The sequence below is a fragment of the Mirounga angustirostris genome, unplaced genomic scaffold, assembly GCF_029215605.1.
Source record: "Mirounga angustirostris isolate CCGP_5_RB_7025 unplaced genomic scaffold, mMirAng1.0.hap1 SCAF_9, whole genome shotgun sequence".
Lineage (NCBI taxonomy): Eukaryota > Metazoa > Chordata > Mammalia > Carnivora > Phocidae > Mirounga > Mirounga angustirostris.
Window position 1 is genome coordinate 125,283,642 of NW_026991717.1, and position 12,337 is coordinate 125,295,978.

The following is a 12,337-nucleotide window of genomic DNA, read 5'->3' on the forward strand; positions in this document are numbered from 1 at the left end:
TATGTTAAAGATTATTCTGACATTAGTTTACGTTCAGCTAATCAGGTCCAGGTGGACCCAAATTATTGCTCAAGGCCCAAATGTCACCAAATATAGCACTCACTTTGATGCTAAAGTGTAGAGTTGATCCATCCTAAGATGTTTTCCTGTCGGACACTTAGCCCCCAGATTAAATTATATTCAACCAGAAAAGTAAGCATTAAAAAAAAAAAATCCAACTCTGTACATGTCTATAAATATCTACAAATGAGTATGGTGAAATCATGAAAAAATCATTTTTAACTCTGAGTCCCACTTGTCAAGTGGCCATTAAGCTACAATATTTTTCTCTCATAAGCTTTTTTCTTTCAAATACTAAAAGTTGGTTCTTCTTGATATTGCTTAGACATTTATAAAATAAAGGGATACCTGAAATTATATTTCTATGTGGAAGTTTTAGGTATGTACTTTAGTCAAAGAGCCATGCTATGAGTTCATTAAAAAAATAGCTCTTAAGAGAAATTAGGGTTGTCTTTTGAGAACACGGTGTGGTAATTGCATGAAGCTAAATAAATTAGAATGAAACCTATAAAAGTCAGTTAATAACTATTGATATGAACGATGTTGATATGCCAGGTATGACATTTATCTGACCTAAATAACCAAAGAAACATGATTAAAATATTGTGTAGTTAGTCCCCAGTGAAAATGATTTATGTCTGAAAATACTTCATAGTTGTAAAGAAGTAAATAAAAAGGGAGTGTTAATAACTGATGCGGGGGGGATACATGCTAGGCGATACTGTCCATATAAGTCTTTGCTAAATGTGTCATTGAAATGCTCACAATGGGTCCTACCCAGGATAGTCTCATAATCAGGTAGATATATTTTAAGGAACTGTCAATAAAATAGGCTTAGAAACCTTTCCTAGAATAAAAGTTGAGATAATTTTTCTTTCTCTAACTTTCCTTCTAGAATTAGAAAGGATGGAGTAAAGGTTTGAAAATAGGTGAGGGTGGATCACTCTGGAGTCAAGCTGCTCAGGTTTGAATTTCACCTCCCTTGATTTCTAGTTGTGTTACTGAGGTCCTCTTATTTTATCTTTCAAGGCTCTGTTTTCTCATCCAGAAAAAGGGATAATAACAATTCTTATCTCATAATAAGTTCAAAAATAGACAACTATTATTATCCAAGAGAATATGGATTCATCAACTCAAGATATTGAGATAAAGAGAGCTCTCAAGTTATAAATAACAAGGCTTCAGTTGAAGGGGAAATATTCTCCTGTGTTTGCTCCAAGAATAGAGAGCCCCAATGTGTTCCAAATTATGTTACTTGTGGCTTTCAAAAGTTGATGGATTTCCAAATTTCGGATAAGAGATTATAGACATGAGTCCTATGGGGAGAGCATGGAGCGAGAAGAGCCAAGCCCTGGTAAGAGAAAAACTTTGATTATCCCCAAATGAACCAATCCATGAGCAATTAATTTATAGTTAAAGTTGTATATATTTCATTGTTTTAAGCTTCCTGATAGGATAATTAAATTGTTTGAGAGAAAAGTTAAGAGTATTATAAGACAGTCCACATTGCTTAGGCAATTATCTAGACAAGGCAACAATATTTGACCTGAATGAGCAGAATTAGCTTGCTGAGTTTTTGTTCAAACTTGATTTGAGTAACTCTCTCATTCCTTCACTTTCATGTCACTGAGAGGGAATTGGAACAAGTAATGTTACCAGCCACTTTCAAAAATCATCACGGAGGGGGAGACAAACCATGAGAGACTATGGACTCTGAGAAACAAACTGAGGGTTCTAGAGGGGAGGGGGGTGGGGGGAGGGGTGGAGCACTGGGTGTTATACGCAAACAATGAATCATAGAATACTACATCAAAAATTAATGATGTGGGGCGCCTGGGTGGCTCAGTTGGTTAAGCAACTGCCTTCGGCTCAGGTCATGATCCTGGAGTCCCAGGATCGAGTCCCGCATCGGGCTCCCTGCTCGGCAGGGAGCCTGCTTCTCCCTCTGACCCTCCCCCCTCTCATGTGCTCTCTGTCTCAAATAAATAAATAAAATCTTTAAAAAAAAAATAATGATGTGATGTATGGTGATTAACATAACATAATAAAATAAAAAAATGTAAAATAAAAAAATCATCACAGTATATGAGTCTTTCCTTGGGAGGGAATAATCATTCTTTGTTGGTCATGAGCAGAGGGTAGAGACATAAGATTGAGCACTAATTCCTGGTCATTGTTAAATCTTAAAGTGAGATGACGGTGAAATCAAAATTAATTTTTGAGAGTGACAAAAATATGGCCTTGAGAAATAAGTATGGTGTACATTGAAAAATGAATCATTTACTCTGTATCATAAGACTTTTAGGCATAAGTAGTCTATGTGATGACAGAATCCATTTTATAGATTTATATAATAGAATAATAAAACTGGAAGTCAAACTAAATCCTCAAATATTTCACAAAGGAAGTCAGTCTGCCCCCAAATCTGTTGAAATTGATTTAAAAATAAAATCACATATTGGAGAAAGCATTCAAGTATAAGACATTGACAACCTATAAATATCCTTTAGTTACAACTGAGAGTCCATAAAAAATAAAATGAATGATTATTAAATATTTGAAATATTTACAGTTATAATTTTCCACTCTTTACTGACTTAGTCTAAACTAATTTTGGTTAATGTCCAAGAGGTTTTACAGTATTAAACTATTTTGAGGAGTTGTTTATTCTTGCATAGGTCTCACAGATTCCCATCTTTTCCCTCCACCATTTTTTTTTTTTTTACTCACTCTGTTTTCTCTCCTGCAAAGCTCTTCTTGTCAATCACATGTTGGGAAAGTTTTCTTTTCCATAAGATACCATTTAAGGATTATCCCTATTCCCTAAAATGCCTTTTGAGCCCCATATCTCTCTTATAAACCCTTGGAATTAATTTCACCTCAGAAGTTCTACACTGCAGAAGGTGTTATGATAGCCTGTATTTTAAAAATACCTTATATTATACTTTCCAATATCTCTGTGTGTCTGTATTTCTCAGAAGACTGTGTTCAATTTTCATCATTGTACCATACCAGCACACAACATAGGAGACTGCTCAGAGGTGCAAACTATGGTTGCTTAAATTTATTGTTCAATTGTTATATTAGACCAATTTTGAGAAAATTGTTAGGGTCTCTGTAGTCCATGTGAATGAAACCAGAACTCAACTGAGAAAAATCAGATGAATGATTGTAAGAAAATATATTATAGAAAGCAAAAAGCCCTTTGATAATACAAGAAACATCCAATTCAACTCTTGGTAAAATTGTGTTTATACCATAAACTGCGTTGAGTTCCTGGAATAAAAGTCAGCATGGGGAATTAAGGAAGGTCATGTGACAAGCAGCTAACCCAGGCACAAGAGGGTGAGAGAAGGATGCCTCTCAGCTGACACCTGCAAAATGAAGAATTAATTGTAGGAAAGAGTGGTTAGGACTGGGGTGTCTGAGGGGTTGTTTGTGTCCCCTTATGACATATATAACCGCCTAGTTTCTGGTTTATGCTGTGATATTTTATGAAGTAGATAGGGATTCAAATTAGTTTTTATTGTAACTGCAATAATATATTAATTTATTTGTCTCCTTTATTTCTCTGATACAGTAACTTTCACCCAAATCAATTATATATTATATATATATGGCCTGTGGCATAAGTGAAGAGATACTGCTAGCTCTAAACCTGATATTTTATTTAATTAATTTATTTTTTTAAAGATTTTATTTATCTGACAGAGATACAGCGAGAGAGGAAACACAAGCCGGGGGGTGGGTGGAGAGGGAGAAGCAGATTTCCTGCCGAGCAAAGGGCGCAATGCGGGGCTCGATCCCAGGACCCTGAGATCATGACCTGAGCTGAACGCAGACACGTAATGACTGAGCCACCCAGGCGCCCAAGTACCTGATATTTTAAGAAGTTTATACATTCCTGAGAATTTTATTTTGCTTTGGTTTTGTTTAATGACATGAGTACAATACTTAGCCTTTTTAAAACTCTGAAAGGTGAGCTATTTTTTGCTCCTCTTTATATATGATGCTGGACTTCTTTTTTTTTTAATATTTTATTTATTTATTTGAGAGAGAGAATGAGATAGAGAGAGCATGGGGGGGGGCAGAGGGAGAAGCAGACTCCCCGCCGATCAGGGAGCCCGATGCGGGACTCGATCCCGGGACTCCAGGATCATGACCTGAGCCGAAGGCAGTCACTCAACCAACTGAGCCACCCAGGCGCCCAAGATGCTGGACTTCTGATGATATTTGGAGAGACATGACAGAAAACTAAAGTAATAATTAATATTAGAGTCTAGAATGATAATCATTGTAAATATCTTTCTCTCAATATCTCAGCAAACTATTTTCATCACGATAGAGAAGGATAATTTCCAGGGAGAAAATTCCCTTCCATTGTGCTTCCGCTTCCCCAGTGGTACAACTGATTAAGTTACTTGAAAATTGTTAAAATATCCCAGTGGAGGAGAAGCAGAGCCCAGAGAAAACTTGGATTCATCTTATTGAAAGGTTATTGGATCCCTTTTCATCCCTTTTCTACTCTAAAGAATTTAGGGAATGAGATAATGATAGTCTTTACCTCAAGGGGAAGTTTAGTAGATTAAATGTTATAATGGATGTAAGTGATTATCACAATGTCTGGCATATACTAAGTGTCCATAAGGCTAGCCAGTGCTTTTATGGATACACTCAATGTACAATCCTGTTTTTTCTTTTTTTTCCCCAGTGAATCTGCTTCAGAAAAAGAAAAATCAGAATAGAGAAGAAACAGAAGAGAGAATTTGAGCAGCCTGTTGGTTTTGAGAATTGCTAACTATCATTGTGTACATGATGGGGTAGGTGAAGCAGGTTATAACACATTTGAACTCATTCCAGAAGTAGTGACCCTTTCTCAAACCCAGATGTTTAAATGACTGTTCAGTGGGGATGTTTGGGATTATAAATATGTCCCATCTGCTGCTACCGTCTGCCTGCTCTTGAAAGGTGTAAAATCACCCACTGCACTCGACATCAGTAGCAATCCCCCTTCCAATTTACAGGAAAATTAAAAGGTGACCAGAAATCTTCCTTGTGGCAAAACCTTTCAACATTCACCTAAAGGGAATAAATGAAGGTCAAGGCAATCACTTTGTTAATGTGCTATTGGATAGAAGTGCTATTGGAAATATTTTATGTTTTAATTGAGATGTATCAATCTAAATAATCATAAACAAAAATGAGAATGCATTTAAAATTTCAACTTTAGAAACCTGAAGGTATCTTTGCAACACTGTATGGCACACATAATCCTTTTTTATTGAATGGGTTCATAGCTGCAAGTATTTTAATACCTTAGGAAAATAGAAGCTTGTAGCTTGAATATGTAATACTAGTAGTATTATTAATATTAAGATAGTATTAATAGCAATGATGTTCAGGTTAGGCAGTTCCTCTGTCTTACATTATTCTGAATTTTAGCACCCCAGTTTTCATGGTTATCTCTTTCATACACTTTGCATTTTGTAATTACTTTATTATGGATTTGTTTACTTGTCATCAGCTTTCCACTTTATTAGGTAATATTCTCCAGGAGAATGGGTATTTTATTGCTCTCATCTCTTCTTACACATTACCCAGCAAAATGACTGGCATAGAGTAGACATTCAATAAATAGTGTAGAATATGTTAAAAATTAATAAAGATTGTTTAGGTTTTCTAAAATTGTTCCAAATATCAGATACACTAAACCAGACATTAATAGGAAAATAATTCCAGGTTTCCAGATACTTCAATTCCCCCTTTAGTTCTTCCTTGAGCATAAGACCATATCATCATACATACTTACACATCGATTCAAGGCAACAAAGAAGCAGCCTTTATGGAGAATATACTGAGACTTGAATCTGTGTTGTGTTCTCTTAATTTAAGGAAATTACACATTGAGGTGATTCTAGTAACATCAAGAAGAAATCACCATATGTAAATGATGATAGATGATAAATCTTTCCAAAGTTAATGTCTGAACTCCTTTTAACAATGGACAGGATGTGAACTCAGATGACCTGAATCTTACTCTTATTCTATCAGTTAGAAGCTTGATCTTGAGCAAACCACCTGACCTCAATTAATATGTACATTCTCGTACATGCGTTCTCATCTGTTAATTAAAATCTAGCACATGACTTTTGTTAACATCAAATAACAAATGACATGTGAAAGCAATTTGTAAAATGGCAAGTAGTAGCCCAATAGTGACCAGTTTTGTATTCTTAAATCACAGGCTTGCTAAAAGACTCTTGATGACCTTTTTCAGAAAGATGAAAGTGGTTTGATAGAAAAATAGAGAAGTTAAACTATTAGGTTTTGGGTGAAGGAAGGAACTAAAAGAATCTAATGTATGAAGCTACAAATCAGAGTGGGAATCTAGCTACTTCTTCTTCTTTTTTTTTGAAATCTAGCTACTTCTATTACTCTATAACTATGTATTTTATTTGTAAAACATGGGGACAGTAACAACTAATACTTGTCTCTAATATTGATGTTGCTCATATCCCTTTATTTACTTATTTTTTAAGCTTTTATTTTTAAGTAATCCCTACTCCAGTACTCTTCTTCAAATATTGTTGTACTTACATGAGTTGGTTTCTGTGCTGGGAACCAGAGAAACCCTAACTGATACTACTCAGTGATAAAATGGAGATAGTGAGTAAATGTGAGGGAAAAGATAAAATTATGAGATAAGATAGAAATCTCAAATCTCTGGTTTGGTCAAATGGATGCTGGCTCTACACACTGAGGGATATAAGAAGTAGGCTTAAGAAGGAAAATATGTTCAGTTCAGGATATATTGAGTTCAAAGCACATATAGGACATTTAAGTGGAGATGTCCAAGAGAACTTAACTGGAGAGAGAAATTAGTTATTTAGTAATTGAAGATGAGGGAGTGGGTAATGCAAAGAAAGGGCAGGTAGAGTGAGAAGTGGTCTGCGACTAAAAGCTCATATCAGTTTAATTAATTAATTTAATGAAAATATAAATTATTTCTGAATAAAATTATGCAATCATATTATCCATCCTTTCTCCATCAATATCCGATATTTGCTATGCTTTTTAAACTTACACATGTGTAAAAGTCATCTGGAGAGATGATCTCCACACAGATTCCTGGGTTCCCTTTCTAGAGATTCTGATTCAGTGAAGCTGGGGTGGGTCTTGAATCTTTGCACTTTAACACGTCTCCAGATGATACTGATGATGCTGGCCACTGAAGCACTGTTCTAAGAGAGTGACTGTGAACAGGAACCACTATAAGTGATTTCCTCCCTAATAAAGCATATTTCAAATGACTATTGCCCTATTTTTAATGAGATTTGGAAGATTTTGAGAACATTCATATTTTTGGCATGGATACAGGCAAAAATACATTTTGGAATGCACGTTGTGTAGGTTGGGGTCCTCAGGAACCAAACCCTAGGGCAGAGATTTGCCTCAAGGAATATTCATGGAAGGTACTTTTATGAATGACAACTTCAAAGGGATGAGAGGGACAGGACTGGGTGGAGCAAGAATGTTGAGCTGTGATGAAGCTGCACCATGGGACATAGAACCCCTCCAGTTCTATGGGAAATCTTTAGCTGCACAGCTTCTCAGAGCTGTTTCCATTCAAGACAACAGGGTCAGGCCCTTTTACCCCAACATCAACCAGTAATTTAATATAGGTCTACTCTGTGAAGGGAGTAATATTCGGTGAGGTGATTTCCTTCCAAATTCCTCTGAAATTTCTGGAGATGGATTCAATTTTAAACCCTCAGAAATCAACCTTTCTGGCGGCCTAGGACAAGAGTGCCTTCCACGGAGGGAAGGAACTTGGAGGGCATGACCCAATTCACTGGAGATTGTCTATTTGATATTTTGAATTAATTCCATTTCTCCAGGATCCAGGTATTGAAGTTTATACTTCAGTTGTAGATTACTTGGATAAAAATGTATATTACTTCCAATCTGAAACACCTAAAATTTGGAGTCAGCAAAAGTAAACCAGAACCTCATAAATGTGTGTACCCCCAACTTGCAATATTTTTGTTGTTTCCTGCTTTAGAATGAACTGGAAATAGTGTATCAGCACTTTACTTTCAGAACTGTCTGTATAAAAATTATGAAATGAAAAATGGTGAGGATAGAATGTTCCTTGAACTATTTCTTCTTTTCATAAAAGCAATATAGTAATTGATTTGGCCTGGAATTATAGCATTTGCCCTAACCCATCCCACTAACCCAACAAATACATTAATTAACTATGAATCAAATAGGATAGTTTAGACAATCAATTTGGGTAAAATAATTAAACTTGTCAAGTTGTTTTATTCATGTATTCTTTATTACTTTTACTGATATGAGAAGGGATGGTATGGATTGTCTATTTCTGAGTTTACAATGTGTATGTCCAATTACCTACTTGTCAAACTTTCTTAGATGTTTTAAATGAAAATCAAGCTAGCATGTCCGAAACCAAAGTTAATGATCTTCACTGCAAACCTGTGAATGATTTCTTATGAAGTTATGCAATGTAATAATTTTTAAGATTCCTCTATTTGTTTTGTGAATGTCCCCAGGTGTGTATGCAGCCCAGATCCAAAGTTTAGTCCATGACCTTTTCTCCCCTGTGTCCAGTTAGTCATTGTGTTCTGCCCCTGTATGATATATTTCTAAGACCCTCTATACCTATCTTATATAAAACTTAAAAGATGATCTAACTAATTGTATATTTCCATGATGATGGAAAACTCCTTCAGTAGGCTAAATTCACCATGAAATCATTGAGTATCTTCATTTACTATTGTAGCTTGCTATTATAGCTCCAGTATATAATGCAATCCTGGCATATGAAAGATGCTTAATACACTCTTTTTCAATGAATTAATAAAACAGATAAGTAAAATAAAAACATCCTGTAAAAAAGTGTCTCACATCTCACATCTTTTTTAGGATTATGTGAATCTTTTAGAGATCATTCTTATCTATTTATAAGCACAACCAAATATTTTATTTTTTTTTTTAATGCAAGTACATTTACTTTGAACGATCACTAACAAACATATTCAGTTTAATGGAGCAATTTCTACTCCAACTATGTGGAGAAATAAACCAATTAGACAAATAAAATCTCTGACTTATTTCAAATATATTGATGAAAAATAACAGATAGTGGTGTTTAGACACCGTGCATATTGTCTCATGCATTACAGACATTTAATTAATACTTTTTTGAGTAAATATATAAATAAAAGAATGAATGAATAATATTTTCAGCAATATAGGTCATAGAAAATATAACCCAATTTCTTTTTTTTTTTTTTAATTCGACAGAGAGAGACACAGCGAGAGAGGGAACACAAGCAGGGGGAGTGGGAGAGGGAGAAGCAGGCTTCCCGCAGAGCAGGGAGCCTGATGTGGGCTCGATCCCAGGACCCTAGTATCATGATCCGACCCGAAGGCAGATGCTTAACAACTGAGCCACCCAGGCACCCCTATAACCCAATTTCTGATCTATTTTGTATAGCACATTTTCTATGATTATTTTTAAAACAGCATTACCTTGATTAGTAAGGTTAAGGAGGTTGACTACATTTCTATCAAATCCTTTCCTTGTCCATATTGCTCTAAGTTTATAAAAGCCTAAATAGCACTGTAGGCAAATAGGAATTCAAAATTAAATATCAATGACTAGCATTTTAAGCACTTGCTAACAGCTTGAATTTTAGTAAAGTGAATCTCCATGTTTGGAAATCTTTGTTTTAGCTATTGATGTCAAGGGTCAGAAGCGCAGAACCATAGAATTCTGAGCAAATAAAATCTTATAACAAAGAATAGGTATGGTGTTTATTATCATTTATGTTTAGCTGCTAAATTATTGCCCCCACTAAGATCATAGAAATTTCATGAAGAGACTATGAACTGACTAATTAAAGTAGGTGTCAGGAATTCAGTTTCTCTCTGCCTAAATATTTTAACATTATTCACCGTCTTTAACAAGTATTAATTGGTGACATGTGATGTAGTTATCCATTTGCTCTAATAAAGTAAAAAAACTCAAGGAATTTTAACAAGGTTAGGATTTCTTCTATACATAAGGCAGCATATTTGAATCTGGGTAGCTAGAAAGAATGAATCATTTTTTTAAAAGAATATACAAATGTGTGGAAGAAGGCATATACGTCCACAACAATCATCATGCAAATCAAACTAAAATGAGTATAAGAATTAGACAGATATATAAAAGGAGAGAAATCAATTCCAGCTATGAAAGAGGTACTCAATACAAATTTGAAAGGATAATTTTCCAAACTAAATTAATGGCATGAGTCAAAACAACAGAAGCAAGGAAAAAAAATCAGAATATTTTCACATCATTCAGTTCAACACAAAACTAGCTAGACTTTGACAAATTTTGAATTTCTATTTACTGATCAGATATTTTAATGTTAGTATATTCTAATACACACTTTTATTTATAAGTCTCCTCAAGGCAATGGCCCGGAACATGTGGTACAGTGATACAAATAATTAATCACTATAATATTAATTAGTGGTTTAATGAATTAAAAAAAAAGCCTGTGGAAGTTATTTGCTTTCATTCTTTCTTTTTCATTTCCCAAATAAATAGAATTGCAAAGACTATGTAAATCTATCTTTTGTTTCTGATGATAATTGAACTGTTATTTTTTCACATAGCTGTCTGGCCATAATAACTTCCTATTTTATTCACATATTTGAAGAAAAAAAGCCCTCTTCCAGTTAACACCTTGTATGATGAAGTAAGGAGATCTATTAAATTAAACCAGCAGATTTTTCATAAAGCGTTTTGTAAATGTACTACTCGTTAATTATAAGTCAGTTTTGACCAAGTAATGGCATTCTCGTGTTGCACATGATTTGCCATAGCAAGTTTTCAGCTTTATGAAGCTTTATTTGGGCAACTCTAATGAAATTAGTTCTGAATTCTTCTAAGCAATATCAGCTATTAGAACATATTTCTTCTCAATTTGTTGTAAACTTTTCACTCTATTCAGCTCAATGACCCACAAACAGAAACCAAATTTATAGATTTTTATATTTGCAACAAAGGCAGAGTTACATGTATATGTTTGCTTAGCTCTCTGTATGAATATCAGAAGGTCCTTCTAATTTTCAGTCTTGCTTGACAGAGTACAGGTTTGCATATAAATCACTATTTAGCTAGAAATAAGTTTGACTTGTAATACAAAGAGAAGCTTGATATACTGAGAAGACACTTTATAGAATCGTATTTACCGGGAATTTCCTAACAGTGTCTGGCATATTTTAGGCATGATCTATATATGATATTTATATATGTACATATCTATATTGATATGAATATCTGCATTCATATATATTTAATAAAGGAATGGATAAATAATAAATTTTTACTGAAATAACATTTAAAATGTAATTATATGTTCCAGTGACGTACAAAGTTTGATTAAAATTAAAATCCTTTTCAACAGTATAACTGGATTTAGAGAAAACAAACATCAAAAATACTACAATATCAGAGAGAAAAATCCTGCATACCTCCAAGAGAGCAAATCCTTTAAAATTTATTTCTTTAAATGTACTATGAACATAGTCTTGGACAAAAGTGAAATAATTAATCTTGTATAATAAGTGACTCTTTATGTAAGTATATATAACAAACCACCAAAAATAACTGTAGGTGAACCATGAATACCAAGAGCTGGCTTTCAATCAGCAGCCAGATTTTTTTTTTTTCCTCTCTGCATTTAAAAAATACATTTCTGAGCTTGGAGTTATGGGACCACTGTGCAGAGTTGGAAGTGCAACTGTGATCATAAATGTCACTTATTTCATAAAGGAAACAAGTTGCCTTCCTCAGTCTTATTATAAACCAGCTGTAGGCATCTAGACTTTAGGGGCTGGCATGATATTCTTAGTGACAAATTGAAAACCAAGTATTCCATTTTATTACACTTAAAGATCTTCAAAAGCTGTAGCTACATTCATAAACAAACGAATACTTTGACAACTATGCCAACAATTTGGTTTTGCTTTTATATTAAAAATAAATATGTGGCACGATGGTATATAGCCTGGCTGAGATGATTTGCCCATGGGAAATAAAGCCCATGAAAAATATAAGGATTATTCTCATTCTGTTCACTCCCATATTAGTACATGCTACAATGAGTTCAGCAGAAATAATCAAATCTGTGACCTTATATTCAGTCATAATTGAGAAACATCGCTAAGGTCTTCGGGCTTCTGTTTCATCACT